The 27,623-nt window shown below is 42.1% G+C and overlaps 2 long non-coding RNA genes across 3 annotated transcripts in view; one reads left to right on the top strand and one right to left on the bottom strand.

The window, feature by feature from the left end:
• The first annotated feature begins 267 nt into the window (after nt 1–267).
• LOC104006512 (uncharacterized) lies at nt 268–14,710 on the top strand. 2 transcript variants are annotated; one of them, XR_008548051.2, is made up of 5 exons: nt 353–442; nt 929–1,054; nt 2,222–2,436; nt 3,833–3,926; nt 13,610–14,710. It is a non-coding gene; the product is annotated as an uncharacterized LOC104006512 (long non-coding RNA). The 2 variants fall into 2 exon arrangements; XR_002943939.3 differs by lacking the exons at nt 3,833–3,926; nt 13,610–14,710 and having other exon boundaries at nt 268–442; nt 2,222–2,750.
• Nucleotides 444–27,623, bottom strand: part of LOC104006513 (uncharacterized) — a 53,695-nt gene continuing 26,515 nt past the window's right edge. The window contains exon 3 of the long non-coding RNA XR_008548050.2: nt 444–951. This is a non-coding gene — a long non-coding RNA (uncharacterized LOC104006513). The remainder of the gene's footprint in view (nt 952–27,623) is intronic.

Consider the following 27,623-nt stretch of genomic DNA (forward strand, 5'->3'; position numbering starts at 1 on the left):
TCAGACAAAAAAAAACAAAGCAAAAAAAAAAAAAGCAAAAACAGTACCAGCAGGTCAAACAGCATTGGCTGAAATTGGCCTTTATCCTCAGCACGGCTCCAAACCACTTCATTTTGCGCTTACTCCTTGCTAATGGCCTCTCTCCCTCCTTTTCAGCACAGAATGCAGTGTTGGGAGGGGAGAGAAGGTTCCTGTCAAGGAGCTTTATGCATTCATTATTCTATACCCCCAGCCTGGCCAAAGCTGCTGAAGTGTCTGAGATTCTGCAGTACTGCTCTGTTAGCAGCAGGAGCAAATGAAAGAATTCAGTGTCAGCATTTTCTGTTTCTCATCTGACAAACAAGGTCAGGTACTTCTTTGAACAACCCAGTTCCAATAGCTGTGAAACATAAAGAGACAAGCAGGGGAAGATTTTCCAGAAAGGCTGGTGGCTAGGCACAAGGTGGGTTTAAGTTTACAGCTTTTGTTGTGGAAGAGGAAAGTTCCCCACATCCCAGGCATCCCTTTTTCAGAATGGGGAAAAAGAATCCGGGGTGAAAGGCTCTTTTGTACTTCTTTGCTTCTTGCACTGAAGTGCCAGGTGCAGGCCTTGGTTCCCAGGGGAATCCGAATGTCATTGCCATCAAGGTTTATGGCCATTAGTCCTGATTCCTACTGTTTGTCAATGCCGCTGAAAACTCTGAGCGTTGAAGCAGATGAAAGAGAAAGTTCTACAAGCGGTTGGAAGAAATGGGTGCTCTGGAGGTCAAGGCTGAAGTGAGGAGTTTTGAGAGTTGAGTTTCAGGCTGTGAGGATTGTATCTCTCCCCCAGCAATCCTCTGCCAAGTGAGCCCTTTATATGCAAGGCAATTTATATCTCACACACCTCTCTGTGCACCTTCTGTTTTTAACTCCCCAGGAGTAAATTTTTCAGCCTCTTTCTTTATAGCAAATTACACCATTAATGTCATCCTGGCGAATGAAACAAGAGAATAGTATTTATCAGAGAAAGTCTGGTGAGTTGAAGTCCAAGACCCCAGGAAAAAACTAACCCTGCTGGGCTGCCCCTCCTTCGGTAAGTAACTAAGCACTACGTATTCTGTTTTCTGTGGATTAGTTTCTTTTTTAAATGTTTGGGGGTTTTTTTGTTGTAGCTATTTGTTGGTTTTTGAGACAGAGTCTTTGCTCTGGAGTGCAGTGGTGCAATCTCAGCTGACTTCAACCTCTGCCTCCCAGGTTCAAGCGATTCTCCTGCCTCAGCCTTCCGAGTAGTTGGGACTACAGGCATGTACAACCATGCCTGACTAATTTTTGCATTTTTAGTAGAGACAGGGTTTCACCATGTTGGCCAGGCTGGTCTTGAACTCCTGACCTCAAGTGACCCGCCTGCCTCTGCCTCCCAAAGTGCGGGGATTATAGGCATGAGCCACTGCGCCCACCCTCTTTTTAAAATGTTTAATGAAACATTGAAAGCTTTTTCTGGGCAGAGAAAAGTGTGACATCAGTAGAGACCCCAGATTTTCTGTTGGATATCTTTACCTGGATGCCCCACAATACCCTCAAAACTAACATGTCTTCAGACAATCTCATAACCTTCATCCATAAACTTATCTTTTTCCTGTTCCCCCTCTCTTAGTGAGTGGCACCACCATCCACATAATGCCTATCCAGACAGCTGGGAGTCACCTTAACCACTCCCTCTCCCACACATCCTGCCTGTGCTAACATTCCATAGGTCAACAAAGCCTGCATCCTCTCAAAACTATCATCTGCTGTTTATCCCCACTGCCACTCTCTTATTCCAGGACTGTATTGTCTCGGGAATTCCAGTAAGGAGAAAGACAGTCAGCCCCAAACAATATAAGTAAACTCAAAGTCACTTTCTATAATACCTCATCCCCAATTGTAGTCCCCTCCTCAAGGTGAGTACTGGCTATTGCTAGGAGTTTGATGTGTAAGCCTTCTATTATGTTTACATGCCTTTTCAGATATATTCCTGTACATACAAAAATATATGACTGAATCACATAAATGTTCTGTATAAAATATCTGCATTTAAAAATTTTACCCAGCAACTATCTTGAAGGTATTTCCAAATAAGTATAAATAAATATGTTTAAATCTGTATAGTATTCCAGGGTGGAGGACATCTGTCCTTTTGCCAGAACCTTGATTTTCCCTTGGGAAATCGCCTCCTACACTGTTTGTTCATGTGACTCACCACGTTACCTCTTCCCTTCAGGAGTGGGACTATGATCCTCATCAGGCCAATCCACGTCACAGAATGGTCTAGGCATTGGATGAGTGCCTCAATCTGAGCCAATGAAGGTCATTGCTGAGACATTTTACTGGTTGCCAGGCTGCAGGCATCCCAGGCTTCCTGCTGCCCTCATGTCTACAACCTGTCGTCTGGAACATTCCAGGAGCCACTTTTATCACTTGCAGCAATCTTCTTCAGTGAGTTCCCCAGGACTTGATTTCATCTTACAATCTGATTCCATGTGTCTCCCATATTTTAAGGATTCTTTATTATTTCTGGCTTACAGAGAACAAACAATATTTTTTGCTTTCCTGGTCTGTTCTAGATTTTCAAAAATAACTCTGTCACTTCTGTTATATGGTATCATTGCTTGTAATTATCTATTTACTTATCTGTCTCTGGACTGGACTCTTTACAGACAGGCAATAACTAATTATCTGTCTGTCTGGCATTTGGTAGTCACTCATAAATCGTTTATTGCATTACTAACTAAATAAAAAAGTTGACCTTGCATTCACCTCCTCTGGATGTTTCAAGAGACTCTAATGCTTTTTAAAGTAAAACTTTTTATACTAGTTTATAGTGGATTATTGTTCAGAAAATATTTACTTCCCCCATCAGAATTCTATGAAAGAAATACATTTCTTCTTCCTTGATGTTAACCTTGGCCATGGGACACTCTTGGGCCAGTGGGATGTTAGTGGACAAGATGTGAGTGAAGACTCAGCATGTGCGTGAGGGTCAGGTTTGCCATCTCACACAACTGTTTTTCTCAGTGAGAAGAACTTTCCTCAGACAGATGCTGGTTCAGGGAGGATGAGAGACACATGGAACAGATTTGGACCCAACCAATAGCTGAAAGCCAAGTTCAGGCTAGATAAACTGAACTAAACTTTATCTCCATGTGGGTGAGTGAGAAGAAGATGCTTATTTTCTGCCACTGAGATTTGGGGGGTGAGGGGGACATCATGACACAATATTGCTATGGCAATACCAGCTGAAGCACACCTACATCGGAATCACCTAGAGTGCTTGTTGTGAATGAGGTTTCTGAGCCCCAATCTAGACCTAGTAAGTGATCATCTCTGGAGTGTTTTTAGAACTTTGTATTTTAGCAAGACCCTCAGAAAATTTTTACACTCACTACTGGGCTACAGACAATATTTATCAGCATGCTACTTTCAGTGGCAAGGAAAGAGCAGTAGGTTAGCACCCAGAGAGCTACTACATTTACCTACATAAAACTTCTGAGGGATGTAGCACTGTAAAAAGGACAGGAAACGAGGTTTTCTTACCAAATCATTTAATTAAAGGAGTAGAAATTGAGAAACATAAAGGCACCTTGAGGTGATTTATAAACACAGTGTTGCTCAAAAAGCTATCCTTTCACGCAGGTATACAGTTGACATCATTTACTTAAATTTAAGGAAATTAAAACTAATCAGTCTGAGAACATCAATGGCAACACAATATTCATTATTTGAACATGTATTTAATAAGGGCTTACTAAATACTAGGAATTCTGGAGAACACTGAAAAAATCAAATATGCCTAAGATAGTATTTGTCTGTCTGTTTTACTTTGCTATAACAGAATACCACAGACTGGGCAATTTATAAATGATGGAAGTTTATTTGGCTCATGGTTCTGGAGACTGGGAAGTCCAAGAACATGGCACTGTCATCTGGTGAGTTATCTCATGGCCTAAGAGTAAAAGAGCAAATGAGTGCAAGAGACACAGAAAAATTTGTGGTCAAACTTATCTTTTTATCACAAGCACACTCCTATGAAAACTAACCCACTCCCATGATAACAATATTAATCCATTCATAAAGGCAGAGCCCTAGTGACCTAATAACCTCTTAAAGGCCCCACCTCCCAATACTGTTATATTGGCAGTTAAATTTCAGCATGAGTTTTGGAGGGGACATTCAAGCCATAGTCATATTTTTACCCAAAGAATTTCCAGTCTACCTAGTCATGATCCCTCTGTGTGCAGGTGTGGGTGTTTGGGAGTTTCAAAGAAAATAGGTTATGCCATTCTTGCCTTCTAAATGCTTGCATGGAATGACTTGATCACCTTTCTGATCATTTTTTCTCTTTGGAACCTACCTTGACTCTTGTCTCATGGAGGAATTATTTAAAGTAGATGACAAGACCAAATTCTTTCTCCCTTTAGCTCTGAATTCACCTAAGCACTCTTCTCCCAGAATGCCTCCTAAGTGTACTGCATCCTGCCAGGAAATTTTACCGCTCAGCTCCCATGTAGGAGGCCAGGGCTCCTGAACTCAGGCTCCACAGTTTTATTCTGGGCACAAGCATAGCTAATGAACAAGAAACATTGCAGTGGAGCACTATTATAATCACCCTTTCAGTTCATAGAATTCGTGTCTTGAGAAAGCATTTTCAGTAGCAGATGAAATAAGAAGATTGAAATTTGTAGGGAGTCTTACTCTGTGATTAATATGTTGTAGAAACAAATATTGATTTGTTGTTTGTTCATCTGAAGTTTATCTGCTAACCTCAGAAGATAGTTTACTGAAGCAACCTTTGGTCACTGACAATAGAGAACACCTGATGTACTTACATTTTTTCTAATAATATAACATCATGTACCTAGTGATAGAGGCAGGAGGCACACAAATGCCTAGGCAGATAGGGGCAGATCTCCAGTAAAACCCCACCTCCAAGCCAAAGACATTTTAAATCCTGAAAGCCAAGCTACAAGTCAAATCCACCAACTGGGTTGAGATCCTGTCTTCCCGTTTGGTGTGCTTTCCTCTGATTGATCCCCACCCTTCACCTATTTTACAGATAGCTACCGTTCCCTAATTGGTTTTTTACACTGTCATGTCCACCTTTGAGTGGTGTCTTTGTTTTAACCTTTTTTTGCATACTCACAAACCAATCAACATGCATGCCCCTATTCTGAGCCCATAAAAGCCCTGGACTCAGCCACACTAGGGGAGAAAAACCTCCTGACTCTAGGTAGTTGACCACCCTCACAACCCCTCTCCACTGAGAGCTCTTTTCTCACTCAATAAAATTATTCTCTGCCTCCTCACACTTCAATTGTCAGCATATCCTCCTTCTTCTTAGACAAAGGACAAGAGCTCAGGACCCACCGAACATGGGTACAAAGAAGGCTGTAACAGTGGTGGGGCAGAGCCAGCCTCAGAGCCACAGGCCAGAACAGGGCTGAGAGGGCTGTTAACGTGCCACCATCCACCTGGGCAGGGTTGTCACCAGCCAGGGGTCTCCAGCTGGCAGAATGACCAAGAAGAATCCTGTGTCACTAGCAAATTGCCCTGTGTTGTATTTCACATTACTCTTCCAAACCAAGGCTTTGTCCTGTGGGGCTTAACTTCTAAAAAAAATCTAGACTCATATCATAATGATGTCATCCTTATATAAAATTATAGAAGAGCCCTTGCTTTCTGAGCTCTCAGAGACAGTACTTCCTAACATACAAATTGCCTTCTAGCAAGGTATGAAGCAGACATTCTTTTCCCAACTACACATGTTTTGCAATGATATTTAAAAAAAAATGAATCCCACAATAATAACCAGAGATTGTATTGTTTTATATTTTCTTTATAGTACAGTAATACTACTAGAGTTATCTCTCTTTTGAATATTATCATTAATTCCATTTTTTTCAAGTCATGTTGAAATAATCAATACAGTTAAACATTCCCAGATAGACCTCAGTATAGTTTGATTTTTTAATGTGATTTAAATTCAGTTACAAAGCGTTTCACTGAAATGCCACTTATTGATTTGTGGCTTAAAAAGTTCCTTCTTGGTGACAGCTTAGAAGCCAACTTCACTGAAAACAACAGATTGTACTGGTTTCCTTTAGATATTTACAATACTTCATCAAACCAGAGAATTTAATTGCTGCGAAGGGTGCTCTAGAGATTACCCAATCCAGCCCCATCATTTTGCAAATGAGGAGAATGAGGTTTACAAGAGAGAAATGGCAGCTGAACTACAGTTACACAAGTAGTTAAGAGGCAGAAGTGAGACCAGCAACCACTTTCCTGACTCCTGATCCATTCACAATTTTATTTATAAATACTCTTATGACACTTTCATTGCTTCCAGTGTGAGTCAATTTTTTATAGTGGATAATCTGGAGAATATAAACTTAAAATACTCATGTTATTGTTTTACTCTTTCTCCCTTTGAAGTACTAATAAATTCAAGACCTCTTCCTTGATGACCCCAACTTTTCCCCCTTAGTAGTCATTATTTAAAATGGAACCACTAATGACTTAGCAAAACTTGCATGGATCTCTGCATTGTTGGCCTTATCCAGACAAAGCTTCCATTCAAATAAAAATAATGTTGTGGCGGTGGTCTGAGAGGGACCTGGAGCACTAATCTCACTGTGTTTGAACACGCTATTGAGTACATGATATCCAGCCATGACCCAAAATCCTCTGTGCCTAAGCCACTATGAAATAGTTGCACATAATTTACTCGAGTGAAATTCTTTTAACACTTGTTAGGGCAGGAAACTCAACACCCCACAATAGTGACAACAGAGGTGGTGGTATAACAGCTGGGGGTCACAGGCTTACTGTGGTGCAGGTCCAGCTCTCAAGTTACAATCTGTTCTGGGTCCAGCAGCAAAGGCCTAGAACAGTAAACACCCGATTCAGTGTGAAACTGTGAAACATCCTTCCCCCAGTCTAGATAGTATTAATAGAACCAAATGATTCCTGAGGTCTTCCTGTTTGTTAGATTTTTCTGGTCTGGATGTCTTTCCCGTGCCAGTGAAGAATCAAGAGCAAGAGCACTACTGACAAGCAGGGCGCTGGATTGCACATAGCAAGTGGGTATGGGAAGTGGGGAAGAGGTTGGTAGAGAACAGAGAAGGGAAACTTCTGGGTAGGGAAAGTGTGGGGTCCAGGTGCTAAAGCCAGTCCCATTTTACCCCTGTCCTGATGACATCAGGCTTCTAATGCAGCCATTCAGGACTTCTGGTTGCAGCTTCAACGTGTAAAGGAACCCTACTTGGAGATTATCTTGACATGGGGCAGAGCAGGAAATTGAAGGGGGAGAGAGGGCTCTTATTGTGCCTTTTGGCACCAGGCCTGACGAGTCAGAGGTAGAGGTAGTAATTTTGTGGGAAAGGCTTAAGATAAGTGTTATGTGTTTTCACATGTCTTTTACAAATTTTCAGTTCAGGCATGTGAAAAGTTGGGTTGGCCCTTACATTTACTGTGGCCTTGAATTCCATAGTCTTGTTCGGTTACATCTCACTGGAAAATTAATTCAATGTCTTTTTCTTCTATCATAACACAGATTTTCTTAGGCACAATGTATTCATTCACTTATTTATTTATTTTAACAAATAATTATTGCTATGTACCGGCACTTCCTGGGTGCTGGGGATGTGGTAGTGATTATAGCTGCCTTTGTAAAGTTTACAATCCCATGGGGGAAGTGCACAATTAAACAAGTCATGACAATAAAGTGTATTAAGTGTTATGATAAGCAAAGTAAAGGAATGAAAAGCTGAAACACCAATCTTGTCTACTTATTCACTTTGTAAATTGGGAATGATTAACAAAAACCTACTTTGTGGGGCTGGCATGAGAACCAGCTGAAATCATGTGGTTAAAATGCTTTGTAAAGTGTAGTGATTCTTAGTTGTACCTCCTAGTCAAATGCCTTATCTAAATAATTCAAATGTTGCAGAGAAAGACTCAGAAGAACACCCCTCTTATTTTGAGAGCCCAGACTCTGATTCCACAGATATCAGAGGCCACCCAGGGACCAACCACCAAGTGCTGAACAAAGACACTGTACTGTGAATGGGTTACTCCCCATGAAAGCCCTGCCCCACTAGGTATCTGTGTTTCAGAGCAGACCATAAGGCCACAGGCAGGAGACAGCCAAGTACAAGAGACAAAAAGGGCAATGCCCTACAGGTCTCAGCTCACCATGAACCTGCCAGGCTCACCTGCACCCTCCCGGCTTCCTACCTTGCTTTACTCAGCACTTCTTACAGTTGTAATCACTTATTTGTGTAGTCATTTTCACCAGTCCCTCTCTCCCCTAGTAGATAGCATGCTCCACTAGGACAGGGCCCAGGGCTATTTGCTCACCACTGTACACTCCAGCCCCAGCCCAGGACTGTCAAATAATGCTGCTCAACTGATACTGCCTGAATGAATGACAAAATGCATGCTACTTACTTTGACTTACACCATTTGGGAAGTACAATTTTCTCTCTGAGCAATAGTTTCCACTTGACCTCTCTCAGTAATGAAATTACTACAAACCTATTCCTAGGAGACAGGACAAGCAGGCTGAGGCAGTCACCTGGAAATGAAAGCTCAGGTCAAAAGGTGTCAGGGTAGTTACCTGGGGTCCCTTTCAAGTGCCTAGAGCAGAAGCTTCTAGAATCTTGCAGCCCACCTCAGGCTAGGAAACATTCTCAGAAATGAGGGAGACACAGCCTTTTAAAAATTAGGCAGCCTGAGGAGGCAGCTGGGCTCAACTCCCTGAGATGGTGAGGTCCTTTCTCTCAGGGCATCTTGCCAAAATCTCTGGTATGTCTTGCAAGGAAATAGTAAATACTGTCTCTTGACTTCCAGTGTCTGTTTTTATGCCCTGGTTGTGGGCAGTAGTTTGTTTTGTTTTGTTTTGTTTTCTTGAGACAGGGTCTCACTCTGTGGCCCAGGCTGGAGTGCTATAGAACAATCTCAGCTCACTGCAGCCTCCACCTCCTGAGCTCAAGCAATCCTCCCACCTCAGCCTCCTGAGTAGTTGGGACTACAGGCGCATGCTACCACACCTGGATAATTTTTAAATTTTTTGTAGAGACAAGATCTTACTATATTGCCCAGGCTGGTCTTGAACTCCTGGGCTCAAGCAATCTTCCTGCCTCAGCATCCCAAAGTGTTGGGATGACAGGCATGATAAGCCACAACACCTGGCCTGCGGACAGTAGTTTTAATTGGAAGGGAGAAAATGGCAATATGTTTCAAGTATGTGTGTTTTTACCCTGCTGTCTACTGACTTCCACAGAGGCTGTAAATTTTGAAATCTAAGCACAAGAAGCCTCTGTCAAGAGGCAATGACCTAACATTTTGGGCATCACTCCATGTCCACATGAAGAACATCCTTGGCAAAGAGCGGCTGTAGCATATTAGTGGTAAAAATAACAACCATTCTCCTAATTTTCAACTAAATGTAACTCCTAATGGCTAAAGCACTGTAAGCTAATCAGATTTTTTTGACCTTCAAAAATATCAGTATGAAAAGCAGTATTACCCATAACATACAAAGTCAGTATTAACTATGACATAAGATATTCTGGACTGCTGTACAATTACTTGTTTTATCATTATCTTAGAATTCTGAGCGTTCCAATCTTTCCCATCGTGGAGTGAAGGGAGAATAAAAGAAATGGGATTTACTTTATGCATTTTTCTATATAACACATTATACATTGCATATGTGGTGAAAAAAATAATGCCAAAATAGTCTTCAATCTAGAGACAGAGCCAGGACTGGTGGCTCACACCTGTTATCCTAGCACTTTGGGAAGCCGAGGTGGGTGGATCACTTAAGCCGAGGACTTCGAAACCAGCCAAGGCAACGTGGCAAAACTTCTTCTCCTAAAAAAAAAAAAAAAAAAAAAAAGGTTGGGCATGGTGGCATTCACCTGCAGCCCCAGCTACTCAGGAATCTGAGGTGGGAGAATCACCTGAGCCCGGGAAGGTCGAGCCCGGGAAGGTGATGGCACTCCAGCCTGGGCAGCAGAGTGAGACCCTGTCTCAAAAAATAAAATAAAATAAAATGAGACTCAGAGAATGAGTCTAATAAGCAATGGAGAATATTGCAGCCTTTTGGTTCAGGTAAACCTTCTAGGGGTACACAGAAGGATGGAGGGAAATTTAGGTTAGGCAACTGGTTCCTAAATGTTTTTGCCAAGCTGAGGCATGAGAGTGGACTTGTTGACAAATGAACCCTTCAGTAGACAATTGCCCAGTGAAAAACTGTTACTGATGAGGAAATGACAGTGGCTTAGGAGGTACAGTGTAGAGAAAGGGACACTGGGCTGGAAGAAATAGGTTAAAATTTAAACAAGTAAGGGAAGGAGAGGAGAGTTTAAAGGCAAAAATCATGCCCATTATGGTTCCTTGTCAAACTTTTTCTAATGAAACACTAAGATGACCATCTTGTCTGCAAATTTTATTCACTCAAGAATATCAGAATCAACTTCACTTTCCCCTAAGAGAGGCAATTCATCAAATCTCTCTCCTACACATCTTAACCAGGAGGCAGACTAGGTCAGGCCCCTATTATGCTATTTTAAGCCCCATGAATTTTTCCTTCATAGCACTAAATAGGGGTTATAATTTGAAATTTATGTATGAGGCTATTTGATGAAGGTTACCCACCCCTCCCCCTCCCCTGTAAACTACAGTTTAAGTATCTCCTATCTGTAATGCTTAGGACCAGAAGGGTTTCAGATTTCAGGGATTTTTGGATTTTGGAACATTTCCATATATATAATGAGATATCTTAGAGATGGGACCCAAGTCTAAAGAAAATTCATTTAAGTTTCACATGCACCTTATACACATAACCTGAAGGTAATTTTATACAATATTTTAAGTAATTTTGTACATGATGCAAAGTTTTGACTGTGTTTTGAGTATGACCCATCACATGAGGTCAGGTGTGACATTTTCTACTTGTGGCTCACGTTGGTGCTTTAAAAATTTCAGATTTGGAAGCAGTTTGGATTTTGGATTTTCAGATTAGGGATGTTCAACCTGTAAAAGTTCCCCAGAGGCAAAAGTGTGTCTTCTTTTTTTGTCAGCCGTTAGTTTCCAGTGTCTAGCACAAGGCTCAACACGTTGCCTGGCATGTAAGAGACACTCATTTAGTAACTAAATGAATAAATGTAGTTTCACTATCCTTCCCTTTTATCTCTTTTTTCATCTTCCTTCCCTAGTCAATATTTTCTGGTTTTCCTCTACTTTATTTTATTTCATTTCATTTTCAGATCAAAATTATAATTCATCTCAACTCTTCTACGCAATGGGTTCTTTTCGTCAACAGCCCTGCATAACACTAGGAGTAGCCTCCTATGCCTCCAAATTTCTTGTGTCTCTAACCCATAAAACAAAGATTGGGAACCTTAGAGGTCGTTAAACTAACAATCCCCTGGAAAGGTCAGAGTATAGGGCTGTGATTAAAAGTGCAGACACCAGAACAGGATTTGAACTGTACTCAGGTAACTTACTAATTGTGTGCTCTTACACGAGTTGCTTAACCTCTCCAAGTTTTAGTTTCCTCAACTGTAAAATGAGGATAATAATAAAATCAATCACCTCAGCCAGATAGAGTGGCTCCCACCTGTAATCCCAATACTTTTAGGAGGCCAAGGCCAGACGATGGCTTAAGGCCAGAAGTTTGAGACCATCCTGGGCAACATAGCCAGACCCTGTCTCTACAAAACATAAAATAAAATAAAAATTAGCCAGGCATGGTGGTGTACACCTGTAGTCCTAACTACTGGGGAGGCTGAGATAGAAGGATTGCTTGAGGCCAGGAATTTAAGACCAGCCTGGGTAACATAGCAAGATCCCGTCTCTACAAAAAAAAAATAGAATAAAATAAAATTATCTTGGCATGGTAGTGCACACTTGTAGTCTCAGCTACTTAGGAGGCTGAGGCAGGCAGGCCACTTGAGCCCATGAGTTCAAGGCTGCAGTGAGCTATGACCCTGCCACTACACTTGCCTGGGCAACAGAGTGAGACCCTGTCTCCAAAGAAAAGAAGAGAAAAGAAAGGAAAGTAAGAGGAAGCACTTCAAAGATTTATTATAATGATAAAATAATTTCTATAAGTGAAGCACTTCATACAGTGTCTGTTACATGGAAACATTATAAAGTATCAGCTATTATTATCTCAGTGACCACAAATCCCAAATGTGTATTCTGTTACACATTCCTGCAACTGGTCCACAATTTATACCCCCAAAATGGGCAAATGGACTCAACTTTGGACCCCCTGTCACTGCTCATTGGCAGTCTCTTTCCCCGGCTATCCATGCTACCAGAGTGTCTGGTCTGGATTAGGGGATGGGGAAGCAGTGGAGGGCAGTAGAGTAGAAGGGGGAACAACCCAGTCAAAATCACAGCTCAATAACCAATTGTTATTCCAGGGCAGAAATTTCTTCTTGGCCTCCAGGCTATTATGACCTAAGGCATTCCCTTGAATCTCCAGGGAGGCAATCTGTGTCTACAAAACACAGCATTCTTCTTAGAGCTCTACTCTATAAAAGCTGCCTCTCCCAAAACTAGCAAGAGTTGAATGTGGTTGAATGCTGTGTCACTAGGAAACAGGAATGCTTTATAACCTTTCTTCAAGCATTTAAATCCTTCTCTCCAAATAGGAGAGATGGGATTTCTGCAACATGCAGCCCACAACAGAACTGATGGAGCCTAAGTAGCGAGAAGAGGTCAGAAGCTGCCCAAAGCAGCTCTGAGGCTGGGGTCACTGCACCCACCAGCTGCTGCCTGGAAGAGAAACGGGAAAGGGTGGACGCACTGTTTTGCATTTTTTCTCCAGACAACCAAAGAAATCGGGATGACAGACAGAGTTCCCTGCCTGGGGAAAACAGCTCTTTCCAACCCAACTTATAGGATTGGGAGTGTTGGGGAGGGTGGAGGAGTCATCCTCGACACACTTATGTCTGTGCAAGATGTGGAGACAAGTAGGAAAGAAGCAGAACTCCAGCACATCTTCAAATGGATGGCCCCTGAAACTGAACAGACAGTACACAAAGGCACACTACAACTTTCTGGGCAAGTCTGTGGCTGCAAAGATGGAAACTGATTTGTCGAGGACCCTAGGAGGTGAACTGAAACCAGAAAGCAGAAATGCTGGGAGAGGGTGAATGAGGCTGGAGATGGCCTATACACATAATTGTACAGGGATGAGAAAGCCCACTGGGATGTAGTACTTTTTTGCCTTTTAGGCCACATTCAGGGGCTGCTGCAGACAGGGCTGTGCCCAGTAAGCAAGAATGAAAGGGGCAGGGGCAACCTGAAGCTGTGTGCTTAGGCTCACAAACCTGTCTCCAAAGACAGTTTTCCAGATCATTCTTTTATATGCTGTATGGAATCAAACAAAATTACAGTACCTCCTTTTTCATGACTGAGCCTCTCGGTGAGAACTCGATATTTCCTTACAGTCAACTCAAAATTTCCCACTTTGTGGGAAATGAGTAATGGGGTTGAGGACATGCTGCCCCCAAATACGGCACCTTGGCGTTTGAGAAAAAGCAGAAGCAGTAAAGTCTCTCTGAACTTCTCCCACCCTTTTCTCCTGCAGCTGTTCATAAAACCTAGGGGAGATTTTCTGACCTCACCCTGAAGCAGTTCCTAAGATCCTCACTTTAGAGATGCCCTCACTATATCCAGAAGAAAGAAGCATCCGTATCTCCGAACACAAAACGTCACAGAGAAGAATCTGAACAAACAGGCCTTGCTAAGTTTCCCTTGGTTTTTTACCATCAGATCACACTGTTTTGCCCAATCATATTTCTCCACAACTGTCCACTCTTCACTAAACCTAAGAGAGATATATATATATTTCACTGTTTCTTTGGGTTTTCATTTCCTTATGAAGACTCATGTCACATAAAACCTACATTAACTAAATGTGTCTAATTTTCTCTGTTAATCTGTCTTAGGTAAAAGGGACTTCAGCCACGAACCTAGGAATGGGGAGATAAAGATGTTTTTCCTCCCCTACATGGTGAAGAGAAGAGGGTTTGCTATCACTCTCCTCCCTACCACGTTTCTCTTTTGGAGGCCTGAGTTCAAAACACTTATATAGTCATCACCTTTGAAATTAATTTGAATTTAATTTCTTACTGATTTAAATGTTTTGGAAGTTTCCATTTAGATAAATCTTTTTCACTGGTGGAATATCTAGTGAAGGTTGCAGGGGGATCTAATTGAGAACATTTTCTTAATGATTGTACCACTTCAGAAGAAAGAGAATATACTTAAAATACTAAAAAATTAAATACTGGATTTGTTTTTCCAATGCTGCAAAATAATTAGGACTGCAAAGAAAAAGAAATCTTGAGGAGGACCCTTTCCTCTTTATTTAAAAGGAAAAATAAGTCAATTTCCCAAAGAAACAGAAGCTTAGATTTTTATGGGACCCCAGGGTGCTACTAATACTACCCCAACACTATTGTTATACTCCAATACAACTTACGCCAATACTTGACACTAATGTCAGTACAATAGTCAAAATTACTATTATTTGTATTCACATATTTTAAGCCACACATATTTATTTCAGCATCAATGTGTGTTTAGGGCTTCTGTATCTTCTAGGCCAACACTCTCTCAAGCACAGACTTGAATCCAGACAGTCTGGCTCCAGGACCCAGGCTCTTAATAAATGTACTGTACTGTCTCTCTGTGTCTTCTATGAACAATTAAATCTGAAAAGTCAGGTAACACTTTACAACTAGAGAAACTGAGAGCAGAGGCATTTTTCCCTGTGTCTGCACAGCAGGTAGTGGCTGAGTGGAACTGGAAACCAAGTCTCCCAATTCCTGGGCCTTACTCATTCCACTATCCCTTGGTGACATGCCAATGCTTTCAGAATGTTATCTCTGAATTCCTGGGAAGTTCTGAACACTTAGACATGAATGGAGAGTCTACATTGAGCAGCAGTTTAGGAAACTCAGAGACATGGGGCAATGAATAAATTTATTTCTTAGAGTCTTTCTAACACTCAGATTCTGCATTAGTAGATACTGTAGTTAAAGCAGATGCTACCACAGAACATATTTAATGTAAAAATTTACTTTTCGAGTTGCAAGTTAAGAGATAAATTACACAAATTTTATTCAATGTTACCATTCATTTTTGGCTATTACTACAGAGAAAAATGTATCAAGTCATGAGCTGAAAGTTTAGAGTAAAGAAAGCATATCAGACTTAATCCTACCTAGCTACTCACTTACCATAGAGAAAGTGGCACAGAACCAATGTCTACCCCAGCTTGGGAACTGCACAGCTGTGCTCTATATCTGAAAACATCATCCAAAGTGCTGGGCAGCTCTTGAGAGCTGTGAGCAAAACTATTTTCAAGCACCCCCTTAGTTTAAATAGTTCAAGAATCTCCCTCAGATCTCAACACACTCATCCTCCCTGCCCCACTTGATAACAAATGCCTTAGATTAAAAGCCAGAAGGCTCCTTAGAACTATCTAGCCCAACCTTTCTTTTTTTTTCTTTTTTTTTTTTTTGAGACGGAGTTTCACTCTTGTTGCCCAAGGAGTGCAGTGGCTCAATCTTGGCTCACTGTAACCTCTGCCTCCTGGGTTCCAGCGAGTCTCCTGCCTCACCCTCCTGAGTGGGTGGTGGCTGGGATTACAGGCATGAGCCACTGTGCCCAGCCTAGCCCAAACTTTCACCATCAAAAGGCCTCATATTGCCTAGTGCTTTACAGTCTTCCAATCACTTTGCCACTTGTAAGTTCCTTTGATTCCCATGACCACTCTATGAGAACAGGTACTGGGTCTTCACAATTTTTCTATCCCCTTCACCTAGACAGGGTCTGACCCACAGTGAAAGCCCCACAAACACTTGTCAAATCCTCCCCTGCTGATATGGTGTCCTAAAACTTCTCCCACTATTGTCCCAGTTATTGCCCAGAAAACCTGAGCTCTCTCAACAGCTAGGCAGGCTTGATGGAGAACAAGGCCCCCTGCCTGTGCTGCCAAAAGATGGACATGAGACAGGTTTCTGGGCTACATATTTAGGCTTATAGCTTTTTCTCTTTCATGCGTTAGTTGTGGACCTACTATTTGCCAGATATAATGCCAGGCACTGGATGTTCAGAGACGAACAAAAGAGAGAGTTACAGACTCATGCGGATGACAAACATAACATGTAACACAAAAATATATAATCATAAATCCTGGCAGATGCCCTGAAGGTACTGTGACGGAGACCACCAACAGAGATATAATTTAGATTGGCAGAACAGGGAAGGTATCTCTGAGGAAATGATATTTAAGCTGAGATCTAAAGGATGGAAGGACTCCAGCTACTCACAGAGTTGGGAGGAAGAGAAGTCCATGGAGGCCAAGGGAACAGCATGTAAGAAGCTACTAACACAAAAAAGAGCTTGGAGTAGCCTCTCAGCGTAGCCCCTCAGCCTTCCTGTTTTCAGCCACAGCTGTGATGAATAGTTCCCTGAAAGCCCAAACTCACCTCCAGCTGACAGCCACCCACCTCAAGCTTCTGAGCTTCTTTCTACTTTCTCTGATAGTGCCACAGGGCAGCTTGTGCTAATGACCCTCAGACAATCCTCAATTGTCAGGGACAGGAGCTGGTAGACAATGTCCCAGTCTCCTGTCCTTTAGGTTCACATCTCTGGAAGGCATTCTGTATACCTTTTGGGAGATCTCAGCAGCATAGAGCCTTATTGCCCAAAACAGCAGTCTCAAAAAATGCACTTGTTTTGGTCTTTTCCTTTTCTTTCCACTCTCTTCATGCCCTCACTCCTTCCAGATCACCCCCTACCTTGCCCCTAAACCATTTCCAGGGAACTCAATCAAGGACGTGCACATATTAGAGAAAATGAAAAAAAGATTTGAAAGGGGGTGAGCAAGGAGGAAAATAAAGCAAGATGGGTTTGAACTTGTAGGAATGGGCAGACAATGCAGACTTGCAGGCCACAATGGGAATGTTATGCTACATGCTTCTTAGTGAAGCCTGGGTAGACATGCAAAGCAGGAGTCCAGGCCACAGAAGATGGAGGCTTGTACTGTGACATTAACAGAGGTGATGAAATGGGCAGGTTGGGATGTATTTTAAAAGCAGAATGGGGCCGGGCGCAGTGGCTCATGCCTGTATTCCTAGCACTTTAGGAAGCCGAGGCGGGTGGATCACCTGAGGTGAGAAGCTCAAGACCAGCCTGACCAACATGGTGAAACCCTGTCTCTACTAAAAATACAAAAATTAGCTGGGTGTGGTAGCAGGCACCTGTAATCCCAATCCCAGCTACTTGGGAGGCAGAAGCAGGAGAATTGCTTGAACCTGGGAGGCAAAGGTTGCAGTGAGCCGAGATCACGTCACTTCACTCCACCCTGGGCAACAGAGCAAAACTCCATCTCAAAAAAAAAAAAAGTAGAATGGTCTATACTTGCTAATGGATTGGGTGAAGCAAAGGAAGCGATCATGGATGATCTTGCTTGAGCAACTGAGTGGATGGTGATAACATTTAACTGAGATAAAAGAAACAAGATTAAGCAGAAAAATGAAAAGTGTAATTTTAAACTCATAAAATCTGAAATGTCTGTGTGACATCCAAGTGGAAACATCAAGTACACATTTAGATACATGAGTCAGGAACTCTAGGGAGTGGCCGGAACTGTAGACATGGGGATCATCTGGGTATATATATATATATATATATAATGTTTAAACTGGGAGACTGGATGAGCTTACCTGCCGAGATTGGATAGCTGGAGAAGAGAAGAGGCCCTGTGATGGAACTCCAATATTTGGAAGTTAGGTAGAGGACAAAGAGGCAGCAAATGAAATTTAAAAATAGCCACCAGGCCAGGTGTGGTGGTTCATGCCTGTAATTCCAGCACTTTGGGAGGCCAAGGCAGGAAGATCACTTGAACCCAGGAGTTTGACACTAGCCTGGGCAACATAGGGAGACCCTGTATCTATAAAAAAAACTTTACAAATTAGCCAGGAGTGGTAGTGCACAACTGTAGTCCCAGGTATTTAAGAGGCTGAGGTGGGGAGGCTGAGGTGGGAGGATCACTTGAGCCTGGGAGGTCAAGGCTGCAGTGAGCCATGATTGTGCCACTGCACTTCAGCCTGGGTGACTAAGTAGTGAGACCTTGTCTTTAAAAAAAAAAAAAAGAAAAAAAAAAGTCACCAGAACAGGAAGTTTATGGTATCACACAATCAAGACAGGACAAAAATTTAAGGAGGGGGAAACTGTTTTAAATGATGCTCAGAAGTGGAATAATTTGAGGACGTAGAAACACCATCATCTCTCATACCTTTCATCAGCATTAAATCATACACGTCACATACCCTCAGGCCAGACACGCTGAGTGCAACAAAGCTACTCCTAAAGACAAGCCGATGACTTGAAGCAGTAACTAAATACATGGTCGGCATAGGAGATATTTTACTTAGAGATCCTTAGATCTGTGTTCCTCCATCTGCCCAGGTCTCTCTCCTCTTATTTCTCTAGTAAGTGTGTCTTCCTTTTCTATTCCACTATACTTCTGGCTGTGCTCCAAGTCTTTGAGCTGTTCTAGCCCCATTGAAGCAGATAAGGGGAAGTGTATACTATTCCTTCCTCAGGTCCAAGCCATGATTTAAGAATCCTACCACCATAGGCCTATCATTCCTGAGTGTCCAGGTCACAGATGTATACAGTTAGTCAATTTCTAAACTCTTTCTTGCTTGGCTGTCTCTCTTTTACTCATTGCATTCTCCTTCCATGTGTCTTTGGGCTTCCCTTGTTTCGCTATTGAGCCCATGGGAGTGCCTCAGCACAATAACTTGGGTTTAAAGCTGCCACATAGTAATTCATCAGGGATACCCAGACTGGTCCCAGGAAAATTCACTGAGATATATGCGATTTTTCTTCACCAAAGCTAAAAAAACGGTGGCCCCTGCAAGCCTGCCCAGTGCCCTAATGCCACAGAAAGTTAGCTTTCTAGGAATACTCCGTTTCTTTCAACAATTCTATGGCTTAGATTAGCCAGTGATAGCTAATACTATAAGACTATAACTGAGTGGTAGGAAAAAATTGTTTATTTCATTGCCATTCCTTAAAAAAAAAAAAACGATGATATAATTAGAGAACTTGAAAGGCTCCACAGTTTGAAGCCAGATTTTTCAGGATAAGCAGACATACTCTCCATCTCCTAAAACAGCCCAAATACCTGCAACTAAACTAAAATACCCTGAGTCATGTCATTTTATGAAACTCTGTTCAAAAGTTTCCAGTGAGTTTCTGGTTTATTTCATTGAGTCTTACTCCTATCAAAGTCTTCTATAAGCCAGCCTACCATACGGCCATTCATATGATAATACAAGCTTTCCACCAATCCAGCCCTTTCTCCTCACAGCCATGGAATTTGGCCTTGCCTCACCCCACCTGTTCTGTGGTGCTTCCCCAGAATTCTTCTTCCCACCTGCCCTGTGGTGCAATGCCTCTCCCCTCCTGCCCTGTGGTGCTTACACAGAATGCCTCCCCCCACCTCCCTGTGGTGTTTGCCTAGAATGCCTCTCCCCTCCTGCCTTGTAGTGCTTACCCAGAATGCCCTCTTCATGCAAGCCATACCCCATTCAGGGAACCCTGCCTGGCATCATGCTCCAGGCTTCATGTTTTTCTCTCTTAAAATCCCACAGCCCTTGGTACAAACCCATAGTTTAGCCACTGGCTTTTTTTTCTTTGGAGATGGAGTCTCATTCTGTCGCCCAGGCTGAAGTGCAGTGGCACAGTCTCAGCTCACTGCAGCCTCCGCCTCCCGGGTTCAAGCGATTCTCCTGCCTCAGCCTCCCAAGTAGCTGGGATTACAAGTGCCTACCACCACAACTTTGTATTTTTAGTAGAGACAGGGTTTCACCATGTTGGCTGGGCTGGTCTCGAACTCCTGACTTTAGGCAATCCACCTGCCTCGGCCTCCCGAAGGGCTGGGATTACAGGCGTGAGCCACCAAGCCTGGCCACGCTGACTTTGTCTTGATTTTTAATTCCACTCTGCGTTAGTCTGAACTCTCCATCCAAATTAGAGTTTTTTTCTAGTCTCATGGCCTGCCACTGACCTAGGTCAAGCTCTTACTAGAAATAGAACTATTTTAACAGAACTTAACCTGTCTAACAGAGTGCCTTTTCTACTTAGAAACCCTTTACAAGCTCTCAGGTTGAAGTTTATTCTCTTAACTAGCACATAAAACTTCTCATGCTCTAGGCTCACTGGCCTTTCTGGCTTCATCTCCTATCCTTTGTCCTCCACCCACCACTACACACAGCTGTGACCCGTCACATGGAGCTGCTTGTTCCCTGAACCTCTCATGCTAGTTCTTACCTTTCAAGTGTCATTACCTAGAATGCACTTCTGTGCCTTACTCATCTAACCAATCTCTATTCATTTTCCATCTTAGCTACAGTAAAAACCTCCTCCAAGAAGTCTTCCCTGATTTGGATACCCCTAGTCTGTGCCTCCAAAGCATCCTACTCCTACTACTCCTAACACTTCTCGGCATATTCATAAGCACGGGTTACTCTGGAAGCAGGGGATGTGTCTTTTTTGTATTGTATTGGTATTTTGTATTAAAACAGTTATCTTATGTCTTCCCTACCCAGAAGCCAGTAACGGCTTATCACAGCTAACAAAATCCAACCTCTTCAATTTAGAATTTAAAATCCTTGGCAATCTGATCTCTATTCTGTGAACAACCCAGATCTACTTGCTGTTTTGTAAGAGTGTTTCCTTTGCTTTCCAATCCCTAGGTATTGATGCAAACCAGAACTCTACCCAGGATGACATCCCTTTGGTCCCCCTTCCCATGTTCTCTTATACATGTCCAACCCATTCCCAAAGCCTCAGCTCAAATCCCATCTCCTCTGTAAAAATATACCCAGACTTCCCTTCTGCCTGAGTCATAATTAATCTCTTCCCCTCCTCTTCTTTTATGACATCTTGACATCTAATTATAGTATTCACTGCTGTTTGCTTTATACTTTTTTGGGGGGGGTGGTCCCTAGTAGATTATGGGCTCTTAGATGATGTCTCCCACAGTGCATATGACATTGTTCATACTCAATAATTGTACTAAACTGAGACCCTTTCATTAGAAGAAGTGCTGAGCTCCAAATCAGCTTCTCTTCCAGGCTTGGCTGCTTATAACCTTGGGCAGGTCTCTTAACTTCTGTTGGCTTCCCTTGCCTCATCTCTAAAATAAGATTAATCATATTAAGGATGCTTGAAAAAAATTAATTATTTATTATTTTGAAAGTGTCTTGGGATCTTAGAGATTGGCATTTCTATTTTTGTGGTATCTTTCTTGCTAGAGCTTGCAGTTTTCTTAAAAAGAAACATGCAAAGGAAAGGCATGGTTTATTCAAAGAACGGTTTTTTGCAGAATCTGAAATAATTACATCCTATATTTCAGACAAGGTCATCTTTTACCTTTTATAGCACATGGTGGAGTCTTGAAGAAACCTGCTTTTCCTACCAGTGACTTTAAAGTGATTACGGTATTTATGTTGAATTATAAAAAGATGAGTAAGTATTCTATCATGCAAAGAACAAGGATTTCCCTGAGGGGAGAAATAAATGAAGAAAATGTTTGAAGCATACCTAAATGTAAATGGCCTTTAAAGAAACAGGTTTCCTATTTATCTGTCCTGGTCAAGGCTAGTAGCAGAAACACTTACTTGAGTGATTAATTCATTTTAAGACACTCAAAGCATATCCAAAGTCAAGGACAAAGACACCGAAGTCACTGGCAATAATAACTCATGTTTCATATACATTGACTCACTCAATCCTCACAATACTCCCACGAGATACTCAGGGCAGGTATTATTAAACCTGTTTTATGGTTGAGGAAATTGCAGTCAAGTGTGTTTATGCAACTTGCCCAAGGCCGCTCTGTAAGCAGTGAAGTCAGGACTCACATCGATCCTTTGAATCAAATCCAGGGCTCCTCCTACTCACATCACTACCTCTTGGCCCTGGTGCCCTGAGCGCCGTAGACAGGAAGGCAAAGAGAATCAGGTACCTTAGAAAACTTCCTATGCAGCTTCAAGTTCCTCCTCTCAGTGAGGTCCCTGAACCCCTCCACAGAGGAATTCTTGATCCCCCTTTACCCTAATGCTTGTGCTCTCTCAATGTTTAGGTGAGCTTTATTTATCTGTCCCCTTCAGCTCAGCCAGAGTGCCCTTCTCCTCCCAGGCTTACATCGGCTGCCTGCTGCATGGCAGTAACTTGAATGCATTGGGCAGGAAGACACACTAAGCGCAGGGATGGTGGCATCTCAGGGGATCTCCAGTCTGCATTCACAGCAGTTTACCCTGCAGTTCTCTGAAGAGAGAACTCAAAACCCAAAGATTGCAGCTCCTACAGTCAGAGGAGTGGCTCTTTAAAAAATGTCGCTGGTCTGGACACGAACCCCCTGACTTTGGTCCCCTCTGTTCAAACCCCTCCACTCTCTCCTGTGTTCCCACAACACCTGTATGTAGCTTGCACCATTCTTCACCTTGGGCCTTGAGCTATAGTTCTCTGCGGACATGTCAGATGTGTCTTATCTCCCCTGTCAGATAATAAGCTTATTGAGGGCAGGGGAAATGTTGATTATTGTGATAACAATAATAGGAAGCAGTATTTATCTATTGAATACTTTTTGAGTGTTAGGTATGGTGCTAAGCATTACACCTAATGGTGTAATCAATCTTCACAACAGCCTGGTGAGGCAGGTATTATGTTCATCCAAATTTTATAGCTGAGTAAATGTAGAACTGGAGCAATTATTTGTTCAAGATGTCACATCTAATAATCATCAAAGCCAGGACCAAGAGTGAGGTTTGTCATTATCTTTCACTGTAACCCCAAATGGCCTGGCGGGGACAACGTAACATTCATCGAATGACAGGACGACCTAGAATCACACTTAGTAGAATGTCATGAACATTTATTTGATTTCGGTAAACTGTTGTATAGTTTAATTTGGACAGCACATAATATAAATAGCTAAAACTTTAAATTAACGTAGTGTTAAATGTACTATGTGCTCAGGTTCGCTCTCTCTGCCGTCCTCTTTCTCTCTTCCCCTCCTCCAGAGCGAAACATCTTTATTTTCTTTTCAATTTATTTATCGAAGAAACTGAAACAGTCATCTTGTAGTGTTTCGTCCACTTTGGATTTTGTAGATTGTATTACATAATCCTCATAACAGTCATATGATTAATCTTATGAGGTAGGTGATATTATCATCCCTATTTTGCAGGTCAGAAAAAAAAGACTCAGAATGGTGAAAAATTGGTTTCAGATGACAAAGGACCTGCCCCCTCACTTTTCTCTCCTGGCCTCGCTTCTCACTCTTCCCCTGGTCCCATCCCTCACTTCTCACCACCTTCCCATCCTCTCTTGCTTTCCTCTTTCTCCTCCCACCTGCTTCCTTACTTCATCCTCTTGGTCCCTCCCACCCGCTTCTCCCCCACTTCCATCCTCTCTTTTGCTACCTCCCTTCCATTTGCCCCCTTGCTTCTCTCCTCCTGCCGCCACACACCCATTTCTCACCCCCTCCATGCAAAAAAAAAAAAAAAGTGACGTAAGAAGTGATAAGTGAGGACACAAACCCAGCTCACACTGACTCCAGGTCACATGCTCTTAACCAGGACAGCCAGCCTCTGGTGTAGCCACACCCAGCAAACATCTGCTAAATGGACATTAGTGGCTTTGCTATAAATCATTTTACTACTTACCACAGAGACAAAAAATTAAAGGAGAATAGCGCTTAGATGTTTCATATTCATTTGCAAGTTTTATGAGAATCATAACTAATAGTCAATGTTTGACTAAAGAAGAACAATTCTCTAAAATGACAAACTTAGATATTTGTCTTTAATAAATCAAAGACCTCACTACTTCATCATGAGTGGCAATTTACAATGCTCTTGAACTCATAAGTTAAAACGGTAAAATACATAACTTCAAAAAGGATTTCGATAAAATAATAGAGCCATAGTGGTTTATGAAAGGAAGCAAAGGCTACTCATGATATATATCTCATCTTTTAAAATTGTAAATTAAAGTAAAAAATGTTTATTATTGAACATTTGGAAAAAATTTTTAGAGTACAAAGAAAATGAAAGCCACTTACGATGGTCTTACCCCCAAATCCCTCATCTTTTGAGTTGACATAAGAAAAGCAGCTAGTCTCTTCTGCCATATGTGAGTGCAGGGATGAAGTCTGTCCTGCCAATAGCAAAGATCTGACCTAGTGTAGAATCTCTAGAGAACTTTTCAGAAGAGGTAGAGAGTATGTCCACAGACAATAAAGCAGGAAGACATTTGAGATAAGAAATACAGAAGAAATCTGTGATAATAAGGTAAGGATCATAAAACCTAGAATTTAAAGCTAAGGGAAAAAAAGATATGAATTAAAAAATAGATACTGATACTTACAAGGAAAAAATGAAAAATGAAGACTGGAAAGTGAAAAGGGATGTGGATTTCTGTTTTAGGCAAATTCCAGAAGTTTTGACACTAAAATCACTTAGGGAAACTACGTGCATTTCGAAGACATCTATTTTGACCCATGTAGCATGAGGTCAGGTCACAGGATGAAATGGAACATAAGAAATGAGCTGCAGTTCTTTTTTTTTTTTTTTTCTTTTTTAGATGGAGTCTCACTCATCACCCAGGCTGGAATCAGTGGTGCGATCTCAGCTCACTGCAACCTCTGCCTCCCAGGTTCAAGCGATTCTCCGGCCTCAGCCTCCCGAGTAGCTGGGACTACAGGTGTGCACCACCACGCACAGCTAATTTTTGTATTTTTAGGAGAGACTGGGTTTCACCATTTTGGCCAGGCTGGTCTCAAACTCCTGACCTCTTGATCTGCCCGCCTTGGCCTCCCAAAGTGCTGGGATTACAGGTGTGAGCCACCATGCACACCCTGAGCTGCAGTTCATTTATAAAAAGATAGAAGACCTCAGCTCTCCCAAAGATGCCAAGCCAGGGATTAACTGCCACAGCAGGGCTGTATAGTACTTTACAAGCTTGCCATTACAGACGCATCCCGGCCAGGACTTCCCATTTGTTACAGTGTACCCAGATTCCTGAACACACCCACCTGGCCTTCAGCAAGGTCACCTCTACCCAGCCATCATCTCATAGCTAGATTCGTCTCTGTAGAGATTTACCACCTCTGGCCTGATGTATACCTCCACTGCCCTCTTTTTTTTTTGCCCGGGGAAGAAAACGGCCTTGCTGACCCTGACATAAATGATCAGTGTTCAGCAGTCCACAGGGCAGATGGAAACAGTTTGACATTACACTGCAACTGGCCCTTCCTCAAACGGAATTCCTTCTGGAGACAGCCGCATTTTTAAAGTTAACCACATGCACATCTGTAATGTGACCTGTGGTGCTTATTATGTTCTTTAATAGATGAGGCATAACAGATCATAAATAGCTTTATAGGGAGACCTAATAAGCAGGCCTATTTATTTCTTCCAATTGTATGGCCTTTGCTCCCTCCCTTAGGTTATTTCCACACTCAGAGGGCTGAAAACACACGTAGAAGACTGAGGCAGGCTGTTGGTTGTTTCTTAGAAGCCAAAGGTGACAGCATGCTCAGCTCTTGAGACACAACCTTGTTGGTCTGATTTTTAAATGGAAACTTACCATACTTCAGTTTTTGGAAGTTTTATTATCATTATTTTTGTTCAGGCAAAATAATCAGTCATACAGTAATTTGGAGATTTTCTATCAAGAGAGGAGAAGAAAAACAGACCACAGCAAAAGGGGGCCAAGTGGGAGAGGGAAAGAAGCACAGAAAAGTTTTAAAACAGATACAAGGGAAGTCTTATCTCACAAACTCACTTCAGCCAGAAGGAAAGAATGCTCTCTTTCTCTCTCCTTCATAAACCCAGCCCAATTTACCCTTTGTTTTTTGAGACTGAGTTTTGCTCTGTTGCCCAGGCTGGAGTGCAGTGGCACGATCTCGGCTCACTGCAACCTCCACCTCCCAGGTTCAAGTGATTCTCTGCCTCAGCCTCCCAAGTAGCTGGGATTACAGGTATGCACCGCCACACCCAGCTAATTTTTGTATTTTTAATAGAGACAGGGTTTCACCATGTTGGCCAGGCTGGTCTCAAACACCTGACTTCAAGTGATCGATCCACCCGCCTCAGCCTCCCAAAGTGCTGGGATTACAGGTGTGAGTCACCGCACCCAGCCCCAATTTAGTTTTAAAAATTCTTCATTGCAGTATGTTTACAGAAATCCACCCAGGCACATGTAGTTGTATATCTTCCTTCCAGAAAGGTTTTGCTTTTATGGTTTCAAAAAGTGTACCTGTGGTGTCTAGGCCTAAATAAAATAACTATTTACATTTCTTTAGTTCCAAATCTATATCCATGTATACCCATCCTTTTTACATGATTTTTATCATAGAATATGTACTATTTTGTACTCTACATTTTTAAGTGTGTATTTCTACAAGAGTTTTTTTTTCACATCATCGAGTATGTCTTGAAACTGTTCTCCCATGCTTACATTTCAACATAATTTTTTTATTTTAAAGTGATTTAAATTATTATAATATGGAGGTGCAAGAATTGCTTCAAAGGGAATACCAGCTTTCTCTAGTTTCTAGGTTAAGAGACTCTGCTTTAACTTCACGAGGTCATAATCTCCCCACTCATCAGATTCTGCCCTTTATTCTATGTCCTTCATGCAATAGTTCTAAAAATAAAATGCAAATGTGAAATTTATAGGAAAAAAATACTTCTTAAGAGATTCCGAACTGAGAAAATTGAGGTTATGAATATGGTGATGCAGAGGAACAGCCACTTCTAATCAGTATGAACCAGAAGGAGAGAGCAGTAGTGGTGTCAGTGACTGAAGTTATTAAGAATCCAGAGAATCCAAGAGGATTGTTAGAAGTAGGTGGGAAAAAACCCACAAAAGTTGAAGAGGTTTTTGGAGGCTACATTAAAGCTTTCTTTTGTCTAGAACTTGTAAGTGTCTCTATGAATTAAGAGCATTAACCTCTCCACATTGTTCTCTTTATAGGTAAAATGTGAGGGGGAAGGACACACTGAATAAATTACCTCTTCACTGTTGTCACAGAAATAAAATGACGAAAGTTGCCCCAGATCCCCAATGACTACGTATAATAAAAAGGAATGGCCAGGTGCAGTAGCTGTCACCTATAATCCTAGCACTTTGGGAGACCAAGGCAGATCGATCGCTTGAGTCCAGGAGTTCACGACCAGCCTGGCAAAACACCATCTCTATATTAAAAAAAAAAAAAAATACAAAAGTTAGCTAGGCGTGATGGTGTGCACTCGAAGTCCCAGCTACTCAAGAGGCTGAAATGGGAGGACTGCTTGAGCCCAGGAGGCGGAGGTTGCAGTGAACTGAGGATGCATCACTGCACTCCAGCCTGGGTGACACAGCAAGACCCTGTTTCAAAAAAAAGAAAGTGAAAAGCAAAGGTTAGGCCAGGCGCAGTGGCTCACACCTGTAATCCCAGAACTTTGGAGGCCGAGGCGGGTGGATCACGAGGTCAGGAGATCGAGACCATCCTGGCTAGCACGGTG

Source organism: Pan troglodytes, chromosome 4 (assembly GCF_028858775.2).
Source record: "Pan troglodytes isolate AG18354 chromosome 4, NHGRI_mPanTro3-v2.0_pri, whole genome shotgun sequence".
Lineage (NCBI taxonomy): Eukaryota > Metazoa > Chordata > Mammalia > Primates > Hominidae > Pan > Pan troglodytes.